The sequence below is a fragment of the Thalassophryne amazonica genome, chromosome 10 (genome assembly GCF_902500255.1).
Source record: "Thalassophryne amazonica chromosome 10, fThaAma1.1, whole genome shotgun sequence".
NCBI classification, from domain to species: domain Eukaryota; kingdom Metazoa; phylum Chordata; class Actinopteri; order Batrachoidiformes; family Batrachoididae; genus Thalassophryne; species Thalassophryne amazonica.
This window is the reverse complement of record NC_047112.1, coordinates 28,371,379-28,384,006: the sequence shown is the minus strand read 5'-3', so window position 1 is coordinate 28,384,006 and position 12,628 is coordinate 28,371,379.

Genomic DNA, 12,628 nt, shown 5'->3' with positions numbered 1-12,628 from the left:
TTTTGAAACGTGTTGCAGGCATCCATTTCAAAATGAACAAATATAGTATATATAGTTTATCAGTCTGAACATTAAATATCTTGTCTTTGTGGTGTATTCAATTGAATATAAATTGAAGAGGATTTTCAAATCATTGTATTTTTACATTTTACACAATGTCCCAACTTCATTGGAATTGGGGTTGTAAATTGTCACTTTCTAGAAAGCAACGTCTCCTTGGATTGATTTGAGTTCATGTGTTCTGTAATATAGAATCTTCTTTTGACAGTCTCAACTCAACTCAACCTTTATTTCTAAAACACGTTTAAAACAACAGTAGTCAACCAAAGTGCTGTACATAATTAAAAAATGGGCATCAACAATGTCATTTCAAACAAAATTTGCATATATGACACTGTCATTGTCTATTAAAAAGAAATAAAAAATACCAGCAGACCATTTAAGGTTTCATTTAAATTACAACTCCAAAAATGATTTTTTTTTTAATTTAATTTAATTTATTTATTTCATGTGGAGAAATTCTTCCTTGAGTGTGTTAGTTGGTGTGTGGGGTGACTTCCCATAGTAAAATTATTCTGTGTGTGTGTGTGTGTGTGTGTGTGTGTGTGTGTGTGTGTGTGTGTGCACCTTCCACTTTAGAAGCAGCAGGCTGCTGGATGAGCGTCCCAGGTGACCCAGAAGACTGCAGCTTGTGTGTCAGTGTCAGTTTGATTAACTCTAATACCAAGCTTTTGGCACATGTGGTCAGGTTAATGAAACTCAGTGAGACGGCACTTTTTCTGCAGTTCCCTTCCCGCCAAGACACTGCGGGTGACGGGATGAGGTTCAGCAGTTTGCTTCCCTCCCTCTGCATGTCTCATCTGCACCAACAGGACGGTCTGATACCTTCTTCAGTCTCCAAAGCTGCTGAAGTCGATTACTACTCACGGGCGGCTCTATGGTGGGACTCGATGGGGGCTGTCGCCCCATCATGAATTTCATAGCCCCAGCAGAAAACAGAAATTTGCCATTCAACATCCTTTGTTTTCACCAGAGATTGTAAAAATAATTGACGGAACCTCTGTGACATCACCCACAGGTTTTCTCAAGAACAGGTTTGGAACTTTAGTGGGGCAGTTCAAGCCTGCTTGACTCTGCCTAACTGCTCACCAACACATAAATAGGTGAAGGGGTGGAGTGTGGAGAAGACTGGCATGAGCTGGGCAGTGAAGATAAAATGCAGTCAAACTCATCTGTCTTGAAGTTACCAAGTTCACAACTTCACACTGGGTTTGAGTGATTGATTAATGTATATTTTTGCCAACAGGTCACACCTACAATACCTATCAAGAAATTAAGTTGATGCTTCAAAACGTGCCCCTTTTTGCTATTCGGGATTAAACAGGAAGGAACACCATTCTTTGAAATAGCCCCATAATGATGGTAGCTGCAACTCCAGTCAACCACTTCTGCCCTTAATCATGTAGAACTTTGGGTCTTAAACTATGGTAAATGGACTGCATTTATATAGCTCTTTTTTCCATCTATATCAGAAGCTCAGAGTGCTTTACATTAATACCTCACATTCACATCCACACTCTCACAGCGATGTCAGGGTGCTGCCATGCAAGGCACTCACTACACACTGGGAGCAACTTGGGGATTGAGGATTTTGCTCAATAACCCTGAGTGATGTTCCGGCCAGATGGAGGTTTGACCCGAGGATCTGCTGGTCTCCAGCTCACTGCTTAACAACGAGACCATCACCTCCCAATGAGCTATGCAACAGTACCAACCCTCCACCCATACAGTTGTTATGAACAGAGAAAGTAGCAAATACAGAGCAAAATCTTTTTTGTACCAAGCTGTGAACGTATTTTTTGTGGATTTTTTTTTTTTTGGATTATTTTCTCTTGGGAGACCATGGCAATGTCACTGAACCAAGATTGGTGGATTATAGCAAGTCCCCTCGGCTGCTCCCTTGTTTTCACTCGGGGTCACCACAGCAGATTCCATGGATCTGCATCTTGATTTGGCACAAGTTTTACACTGGATGCCCTTCCTGACACAACTCAACATTACATGGAGAAGTTTTACAGGGGTGGGGTTTGAACTGGGAACCTTCTGCAGGGCGGAGACCCATGTGACATTCTCTGGGCTCTAGGATTGACTGTGAGGCAAAGATCATCTATAACAGGGACTGAAACTAGAGGTGACACTCTGTAGTTTCAGAAAGTGGTCAAATGATCCTGACAGTATGTTGCTGATTTATTAATAAAAACATGACATAAAGAGTTGGACATGCTTCTATGACCTATACATCTATTGACCTCAAATAGATGGACGCAATATGTAAATGGCTGAAATATTCATTCATTCATTTTCTGCACCAGCTTACTCTAATTAAGGGTCACAGGGGGTGGGAGCCTATCAAAGCAGTCATAGGATTAGAGGCGGGGTACACCCTGGACAGGACGCCAGTCTGTCACAGGGTCACATATAGACCAACAAAAACAACCACACCCTCACTCACACCTACGGCCAACTTTAAACTTGCTACCCCACCTAACCTGTACGTCTTTGGAAGTGGGAGGAAGTCTGTGCACCCGGTGGGAACCTGCGCAAACATGGGGACAACATGAAAATGCCACACAGAAAGGCCCAGGTGGGAAGCGATCCCATGAAAATTCAATAGATATATCTTATATATTATATTCCAGTTCTAAGGTGAAACTATGCTAGTATACTGAGGTATATCGTATAGTAAAATAGAAGCGCAGAAAAGAGTAGAGTAGAGCCACTTCGGTGCCTGGTCTTGAGAACCAGGCATGGTAGGTTGAAAAGCTTTTTTATCCCATGGGAACTCTCCCTACCCACTCAAGCAGCTCAAGAAAATGGATATATGCTTACTGAATCAGTACAGATTCAACTAAATTTGGTGTTAGTTGTGCATCTCTAGCTTCATTTGTCACCTCACACTGACACATTTTCTATTTTCACTATATTTTTGCATATTCTGGATCACCAGATCTGGAATCCAGATCCGATCATCACCAAACTTTGTTGTTTGATAGAACATTTGACTATGTTACACCCTAATTTTTTCAAGCCTTTCTGCCTTGTTTTTGTGGAGTTAGAAACTATAATGTCAAAATTCCCCCTATCTCGCAATGGTGAAGAATCCTTTAAAAAATTCCTGGATCCAGATCGTGATCCGGATCACCACTAAAATTTAATCACTTGTTCCTCTTGTCATTTCCAACCACTCCACAAAATTTCATCAAAATCCGTTGAAAACGTTTTGGGTTATCCTGCTGACAAACAGACAGACAAACAAACAAACGCGACCGAAAACATACCCTCATTGGCAGAGGTAATAAATGTGGACAAAAGTATGAATAAACGTGGATTATCATCAAACAGAAAAGAACCAACTATATTGTAAGCTACGATAAACGGTGCTACAGCCGGCTAGATAAGATAACATTAGCTGTTAGGTATAACTAATAGTACCCCACTCTTCCAATTATTCCATAAATATAATAATATTAAAAAAGGGGGGGGAAACAAGAAAAAGTAAAGTGTGTATAATGTAATAATGTATAATGTATGTATAATAATGTATAATGTAATAATGAAATGTATATGGAGACATAAGTACCTTAGTGAAAGGATTTGACCATGACCTTTTTGCTGTGAGGCAGCAGTGCTAACCACTAAGCCACCATACCACCCATGGCCGGAATAGGAAATTTGAAAAAATAAAAAATTTTACACAGTTATTAACTGTTGCTCAGTTAGTCTTAACAGATGACCCATAAAACTGTTTCCATCCCAATGCCCAAAAGTGTGGATTGCCCATGCAATTTTTCACTCATTATCTGGGGGTCTTTGGAAATAAGGTCCTATATGTTTATGCCTCCACCATGTAAAACACTCCGGAGCCACCACAGTGTCCACATCACCGTCTTCCCGTAGGTCCTTCTTTGAAATGAGTGCCAGTTTCTTGTTCTGAAGAGATCTCAGCGATCCTGCACAACACACCTGCCAGGAGAGGGCACGAAGATCAAACTGTCATCAGGTCGATCTGAACGTCAGAATCTTCAAGCAGCCGACAACAAACAGCTTTGCTTTTGTTTTCAAAGCTTATAACCCTGAACATGCTTCTCTGTGCTCCTACTTTCTTCACTATTACAGAAGTAGGGCACACTGGAGAACAAGCAACACAATTGGGAGGCGTCCTGTCGCTTTAAGAAGGGGGACTCATCTAATCTCCCCCGATCCACTCAGGCCCTGGATTTATAAAATTCCTGCAACCTCTATTCTCAAAGCCGTCTTGATTTTGAGTGTGTGTTTGTGCATATATGTGTGTGTGTGTGTGTACTTGCAAGACAAGACATGTAGGTACTATTGGGTTGGGGGGTTGGGGGGGTGTTGTTTGTGCTGTCCTTTAGAAAAAGAGCTTACAGGTTCAGCAGAAGAAACGCGGGGAGCTAATGTGAAGATTTAGGACTTTCTTCGAGGCTTGGCCTCATCTAAGCTCTGTTTGCTTGAGCCGTTTGTGGGGTCCTGCTCACACTAAAACCAGATTAATATTCCCCCCATATCCATCCGACCCAGACACCGGCTCCAGGCCTCGCTGTCCTCCTCCTCCCTCTTTTCCAGCCTTTTCTGGCCGTGATCGTCTCCCTTCCATAATCCAGGTCCTCTGCCTCTCATCTTGCGCTTTATCTCGTCTAAGTAAGCACCTTTCTCATGGCTTCTTTCCATGAAGGGGAAGCAGCAGGAGGAGTGTAAATATGTTTTCCCCTCACCCGTTCTCGTTGCTCGCTGACCTCTGTGAGGTGTTACTCTCGGAGGAGCGCTAAACCCTGATTGCTTTTAGCCAGGTTCACCAAAGAGTGGGCCGGCTTTAATGGTTTACATGCATATAAAGGATGGCTACTGACTGTATGAGGCAAATATGTCACAATAATATGCCAATAATAAATTTGGTGTGAAGTACAAAATACCTGAATAATAAATGATCAAAATAATACATTTGCTTGAAAGTTTTAGGTACACCCCCAGCCACGCATTCTATCCATTCTGATGCATTTGGCCACCCATTGCATCCATCAACTTTCTCCGCATGCCTGCTAGCATAACTTGTTAGCTGACCCTCACATGAAAGTGGGCATCACATCCAGCAGGTTGCAGACACATCTATGGGATACTACATAGATTAAACAAAGTTGTATATTTAATTGATATTATGCATCAAAGTTAATGACCAGTTAGCTACGTCATCCTCATTAGATGCTCTTTTAATATGGTGAGTTACAAGATGATAGCATTCATTGTGTTTCAGGCATTGTCTACATATGCCGGTTGGGATGGACTAATAAAGGTGCCCTGACACCTGTACGACTTTGATGCACGCGCTTGCACGACCTGTGTCATGCAGGAGAGTAAACTCATCACGTGCAACTGCACAAAGACAATTTTGAAATGTTCAAAAAATCCTTCACGAATAAATGCCATGCAACGTGGCGTGATCTGCTCGCCAACACTACGTGCAGCTCTTCAAGTCGAGTAAAGAAGAAGTGAAAAGAACGAGTGATTGCGTTTTTGAGATTTTTGTAAATTTATTAAAACAAACAAACAAAAAACACAGAAATCACATGTACATAAGTATTCACAGCCTTTGGCAAAGAAGCTCAAAATTGAGCTCAGGTTCATCCTGTTTCTACTGATCATCCTTGAGATGTTTCTACAGCTTAATTGGAGTCCACCTGGGGTAAATTCAGTTGATTGGACATGATTTGGAAAGACACACAGCTGTCTACATATAAGGTACCACAGTTGACAGTGTACAGAAATGTCTCGAGGCACAAATCTGGGGAAGGGTACAGAAACATTTCTGCTGCTTGAAGGTCCCAATGAGCAAAGTTGCCTCCACCATCCATAAATGGAAGAGGTTCGGATCCACCAGGACTCTTCCTAGAGCTGACGACCCATCTAAACTGAGCGATCGGGGGAGAAGGGCCTTAGGGAGGTGACCAAGAACCCGATGGTCACTTTTTCAGAACTCCACCATTCCTCTGTGGAGAGAGGAGAACTTTCCAGAAGGACAACCATCTTTGCAACAATCTTCCAATCAGGCCTGTATGGTGAAGTGGCAAGACAGAAGCCACTCCTTAATAAAAAGGCACATGGCAGCCCACCTGGAGTTTGCCAAAAGGCACCTGAAGGACTCTCAGACCTCGAGAAACAAAATTCTCTGGCCTGATGAGACAAAGATTGAACTCTTTGGTGTGAATACCAGGCATCATGTTTGGAGGAAACCAGACACCATGCCTACAGTGAAGCATGGTGGTGGCAGCATCATGCTTTGGGGATGTTTGTCAGCAGCAGGAACTGTGATACTAGTCAGGATTGAGGCAAAGATGAATGCAGCAATGTACAGAGACATCCTGGATGAAAACCTGCTCCAGAGGACTCTTGACCTCAGACGGAGGCGACGGTTCATGTTTCAGCAGGACAATGACCCTCAGCACGCAGACAGGATATCAAAGGAGTGGCTTCAGGACAACTCTGTGAATGTCCTTGAGTGGCCCAGCCAGAGTCCAGACCTGAATCTGATTGAACATCTCATGAGAGATCTGAAAATGGCTGTGCAGCAACACTCCCCATACAACCTGATGGAGCTTGAGAGGTGCTGCAAAGAGGAAGGAGCAAAACTGCCTAAAGATAGATGCACCAAGCTTGTGGCATCATATTCAAGAAGACTTGAGGCTGTAATTGCTGCCAAAGGTGCATCAACAAAATATTGAGCAAAGAGTGTGAATACTTATGTACATTTAAATTCTTAGGTTTCTATTTTTAATAAATTTACAAAAATTTCAAAACAAGTTTTTTCATGTTGTCATTATTGGTTGTTGTGAATAGAATTTTGAGTGAAAAAATTAATTTACTCCATAATGGAATAAGGCTTTAACATAACAAAATGTGGAACAAGTGAAGCATTGTGAATACTTTCCAGATGCACTGTATTTCATACTAGAGGACTTAGCAAAATTCTATTGTATCTGATTTAATAGTAAATGTACAGCAGCTGGAAATAGTTCTCCATTTCAAGAACCCCGGGACACGATGGCCATATATATATATATATATATATATATATATACACACACACACAGTGAGGAAGATAAGTATTTGAACACCCTGCAATTTTGCAAGTTCGCCCTCTTAGAAATCATGGAGGGGTCTGAAATTTTCATCTTAGGTGCATGTTCACTGTGAGAGACATAATCTAAAAAAAAAAAAAAAATCTGTAAATCACAATGTATGATTTTTTTTAAATAATTTATTTGTATGTTACTGCTGCAAATAAGTATTTGAACACCTGTGAAAATCAATGTTAATATTTGGTACAGTAGCCTTTGTTTGCAATTACAGAGGTCAGACGTTTCCTGTAGTTCTTGACCAGGTTTTCACACACTGCAGCAGGGATTTTGGTCCACTCCTCCATACAGATCTTCTCTAGATCTTTCAGGTTTGGAATTTCAGCTTCCTCCAAAGATTTTCTATTGAGTTCAGGTCTGGAGACTGGCCAGGCCACTCCAGGACCTTGAAATGCTTCTTACGGAGCCCCTCCTTAGTTGCCCTGGCTGTGTGTTTGGGGTCATTGTCATGCTGGAAGACCCAGCCATGACCCATCTTCAGTGCTCTAACTGAGGGAAGGAGGTTGTTTGCCAAAATCTCGCAATACATGACCCCATCCATTCTCCTTTCCATACGGTGCAGTCGTCCTGTCCCCTTTGCAGAAGGGCACCCCCAGAGTATGATGTTTCCACCCCCATGCTTCACAGTTGGGATGGTTTTCTTGGGGTTGTTCTCATCCTCTAAACATGGTAAGTGGAGTTGATTCCAAAAAGCTCCATTCTGGTCTCAACTGACCACATGACCTTCTCCCATGCCTCCTCTGGATCATCCAGATGGTCACTGGTGAACTTCAAACAAGCCTAGACATGTGCTGGCTTGAGCAGGGGGACCTTGCTGCCCTGCAGGATTTTAAACCATGACAGCATCCTGTGTTATTAATGTAATCTTTGTGACTGTGGTCCCAACTCTCTTCAGGTCATTGACCAGGTCCTCCTGTGTAGTTCTGAGCTTTCTCAGAATCATTCTTACCCCACAAAGGGAGATCTTGCATGGAATCCCAGACCGAGGGAGATTGACAGTCATCTTGTGTTTCTTCCACTTTCTAATAAATAATCATAACAGTTGTTGTCTTCTACCAAGCTGCTTGCCTGTTGTCCTGTAGTCCATCCCAGCCTTGTGCAGGTCTACCGTTTTGTCTCTGGTGTCCTTAGACAGCTCTTTGGTCTTGGCTATGGTGGACTTGTTGGAATGTGATTGATTGTGTGTGTGAACAGGTGTCTTTTATACAGGTAACAAGTTCAAACAGGTGCAGTTAATACAGGTAAAGAGTGCAGAATAAGAGGGCTTCTTAAAGAAAAATTAACAGGTCTGTGAGAGCCAGAAGTCTTGCTGGTTGGTAGGTGATCAAATACTTATTTGCAGCAGTAACATACAGATAAATTATTCAAAAAATCATACATTGTCATTTCCAGATTTTTTTTTTTTTTTTAGATTAGATTATGTCTCTCACAGTGGACATGCACCTAAGATGAAAATTTCAGACCCCTCCTTGATTTCTAAGTGGGAGAACTTGCAAAATCGCAGGGTGTTCAAATACTTATTTTCCTCACTGTATATATATATATATATATATATATATATATATATATATATATATATATATATATATATATATATCAGATATTAATATGACAATACTATTTTTGTTAATTGATTCCTTTTGCAATGAAATATAGTCACACTTATGCTTTGCAGAAGTGTTGCAGAAGACACTTGGTGCACTTGACTGCTGCTGGCTTCTGAGATTCTGCCGACTCTTTCACAAGATTGTCCCCAAAAGCTTCTTCACTTTTTCCCTATTCTTGCTCCTTTTTCTCCCATCTGGATCAAGACTGAGAAATGAATAACAAGCACATTTTGAGCTGAAAGAAAAGGGCTGAATTTGGCGTGCTAAACAGGCAGGCTAAACCCATTACCTAAGTGTTCTTTATCTTCCCATATGCTTTTGTTGTTTAATCAGCTTTGTATCTCTCTAAATCCTGGATTGAGATAACAAACAAATGGATGAGCTCAACGCACAGAGTAAGAAAGCCTTTTTTCTGGCATCTTAAATGCCAGCAACACTCATAGCGCTGCACAGTGGTCAGAGTAGAAAGTACAACCGGGCCCATGTGTGTAAGCTCTGGACTGGGCCCCGCGTACTGCTTCCTCTCTCCTGTACGGGAACGGACCCAGAGAGACAGGAAAAAAACACGAGTAAAGCTTTAGCTCACAGATTTGCAATCTTCCGCCATGATTCCACTCAGCTTCCTCTACATAAGAAAAGGAGGATTCAAGATTATCTCCGGCATTCAAAGCCAGAAGAGTTGAAGACTCATCGATTACAGAGACGACTTTCCTCTGCAGTTATCAGTTCTTTTTTTTTCAGAGTATAACTTGTATGTTCTGGTGATATATACAAAAGTAATAAACACACACACAGAATAGTCAGTTAAAAATGGAGACATACATGGTCGTGCATTCAGTGCTGGTGTCGCTGACCGAACGGCCCACCCTAAAAATTGGTCCGCCCTGCCTTCACTGCGCATGCATCATTTGGGACCACAGCAGCTTGTCTGAGCGACCAAAGGGAATAATGTGATGATTAACAATCAGATGACAAAATAAAACCTCTTAAAATCATTATGCTGAGCTCCGAAATGACGCATGTGCAGTGAAGGCAGGGGGGACCGATTTTTAGGCGGGGACTGTTCAGTCAGCGACACTGGCCCTAACCAATTTGGTGCCCTAGGAAAGATTTTTATTCAGATGGAAACCACTCCTTAGTAAAAGGCACATGGCAGCACACCTGGAGTTTACCAAAAAGGCACCTGAAGGAATGCCAGGCATCATGTTTGGAGGAAACCAGGCTCCATCCCTACAGTGAAGCATGGTGGTGTCAGCATCATGCTGTGGGGATGTTTTTCAACAGCAGGAACTGGGAGACTAGTCAGGATTGAGGGAAAGATGAATGCAGCAATGTACAAAGACATCCTGGATGAAAACCTGCTCCAGAGCGCTCTTGACCTCAGACTGGGACGATGATTCATCTTTCAGCAGGACAATGACCCTAAACACACAGCCAAGATATCAAAGGAGTAGCTTCAGGACAACTCTGTGAATGTTCTTGAGTGGCCCAGCCAGAGTCCAGACCTGAATCTCACTGAACATCTCTGGAGAGATCTGAAAATGGCTGTACACCGACACTCCCCATCCAACCTGATGGAGCTTGAGAGATGCTGCAAAGAGGAATGGGCAAAACTGCCTAAAGGTAGGTGCACCAAGCTTGTGACATCATGTTCAAGAAGACTTGAGTGTTATGTGTCGGACGCAGCTCGGAGAACCGACCAGCGTTTGAAGGACCCAGTATGAAATAAGCAGAGCACGGTACAAAGGCTAACTGAATTTAATACATAACAGTGATCATAATAATAATAAAAGGTGCAGCCTGGCGTGGTGCGCTCCCAGCAGCGCTAACGGTCCGGAGCCAGAAGCTGTTTCGGACCCAAGGACCCCGCCGACACCCCCCAGGTGGCCGCAACAACCGAGTCTGTGAAAGAAGGAACCATTATGTGAGTCCACACTCTACACACAGAACACTTAAAGGTGTACAAACAGCAAACACTTCCTGGCTTGATTACTGATCAGCTTCCAACCTGCAGGCATGGAACATCCCGTTCACAAATCACCACCGCAGTGGAAGCTGATACATGACTAACATACAGCTCAATACAATAAGGTGTGAGGGACACCACATTTACTGACTGTATAACTGTTAGTCACAAAATCCAACGTACCTCAGGAAGTGTGCTGATGAGCGTGAGACCTCACCCCCTCCTCTTTCACAGACCGTGCATCAAACCTGGACGTTCTCAGCGTCCGCTGCTGATGAGATGGCTCCCAAGACGACGATCTCACCCGTCTGGTCACAAGGTCGAGTCTCTGGCAAATGCACACTGTGCACTTCAGTCTTAAATGCCAACATACTCCAATCCCTCCAGATGCACCTCAGCTGTGAGTCCTGACGAGTCGCAGGTGATCAGGGTGAAGTCCTAACAGCCTCAGCAACACAGCCACTCAGTCCCAAATGCATGCCACCTGGGAGGAAACACAAAAGGCAAACAAACCGGCAGCCAGGCCCCCCAGCCATACAACATTGAGGCTGTAATTGCTGCCAAAGGTGCATCAACAAAGTATTGAGCAAAGGGTGTGAATACTTACAACCCCTGGCAAAAATTATGGAATCACCGGCCTCGGAGGATGTTCATTCAGTTGTTTAATTTTGTAGAAAAAAAGCAGATCACAGACATGACACAAAACTAAAGTCATTTCAAATGGCAACTTTCTGGCTTTAAGAAACACTATAAGAAATCAGGAAAAAAAATTGTGGCAGTCAGTAACGGTTACTTTTTTAGACCAAGCAGAGGGAAAAAAATATGGAATCACTCAATTCTGAGGAAAAAATTATGGAATCGTGAAAAACAAAAGAACGCTCCAACACATCACTAGTATTTTGTTGCACCACCTCTGGCTTTTATAACAGCTTGCAGTCTCTGAGGCATGGACTTAATGAGTGACAAACAGTACTCTTCATCAATCTGGCTCCAACTTTCTCTGATTGCTGTTGCCAGATCAGCTTTGCAGGTTGGAGCCTTGTCATGGACCATTTTCTTCAACTTCCACCAAAGATTTTCAATTGGATTAAGATCCGGACTATTTGCAGGCCATGACATTGACCCTATGTGTCTTTTTGCAAGGAATGTTTTCACAGTTTTTGCTCTATGGCAAGATGCATTATCATCTTGAAAAATGATGTCATCATCCCCAAACATCCTCTCAATTGATGGGATAAGAAAAGTGTCCAAAATATCAATCAATCAATCAATCAATTTTTTTATATAGCGCCAAATCACAACAAACAGTTGCCCCAAGGCGCTTTATATTGTAAGGCAAGGCCATACAATAATTATGTAAAACCCCAACGGTCAAAACGACCCCCTGTGAGCAAGCACTTGGCTACAGTGGGAAGGAAAAACTCCCTTTTAACAGGAAGAAACCTCCAGCAGAACCAGGCTCAGGGAGGGGCAGTCTTCTGCTGGGACTGGTTGGGGCTGAGGGAGAGAACCAGGAAAAAGACATGCTGTGGAGGGGAGCAGAGATCGATCACTAATGATTAAATGCAGAGTGGTGCATACAGAGCAAAAAGAGAAAGAAACAGTGCATCATGGGAACCCCCCAGCAGTCTACATCTATAGCAGCATAACTAAGGGATGGTTCAGGGTTACCTGATCCAGCCCTAACTATAAGCTTTAGCAAAAAGGAAAGTTTTAAGCCTAATCTTAAAAGTAGAGAGGGTGTCTGTCTCCCTGATCTGAATTGGGAGCTGGTTCCACAGGAGAGGAGCCTGAAAGCTGAAGGCTCTGCCTCCCATTCTACTCTTACAAACCCTAGGAACTACAAG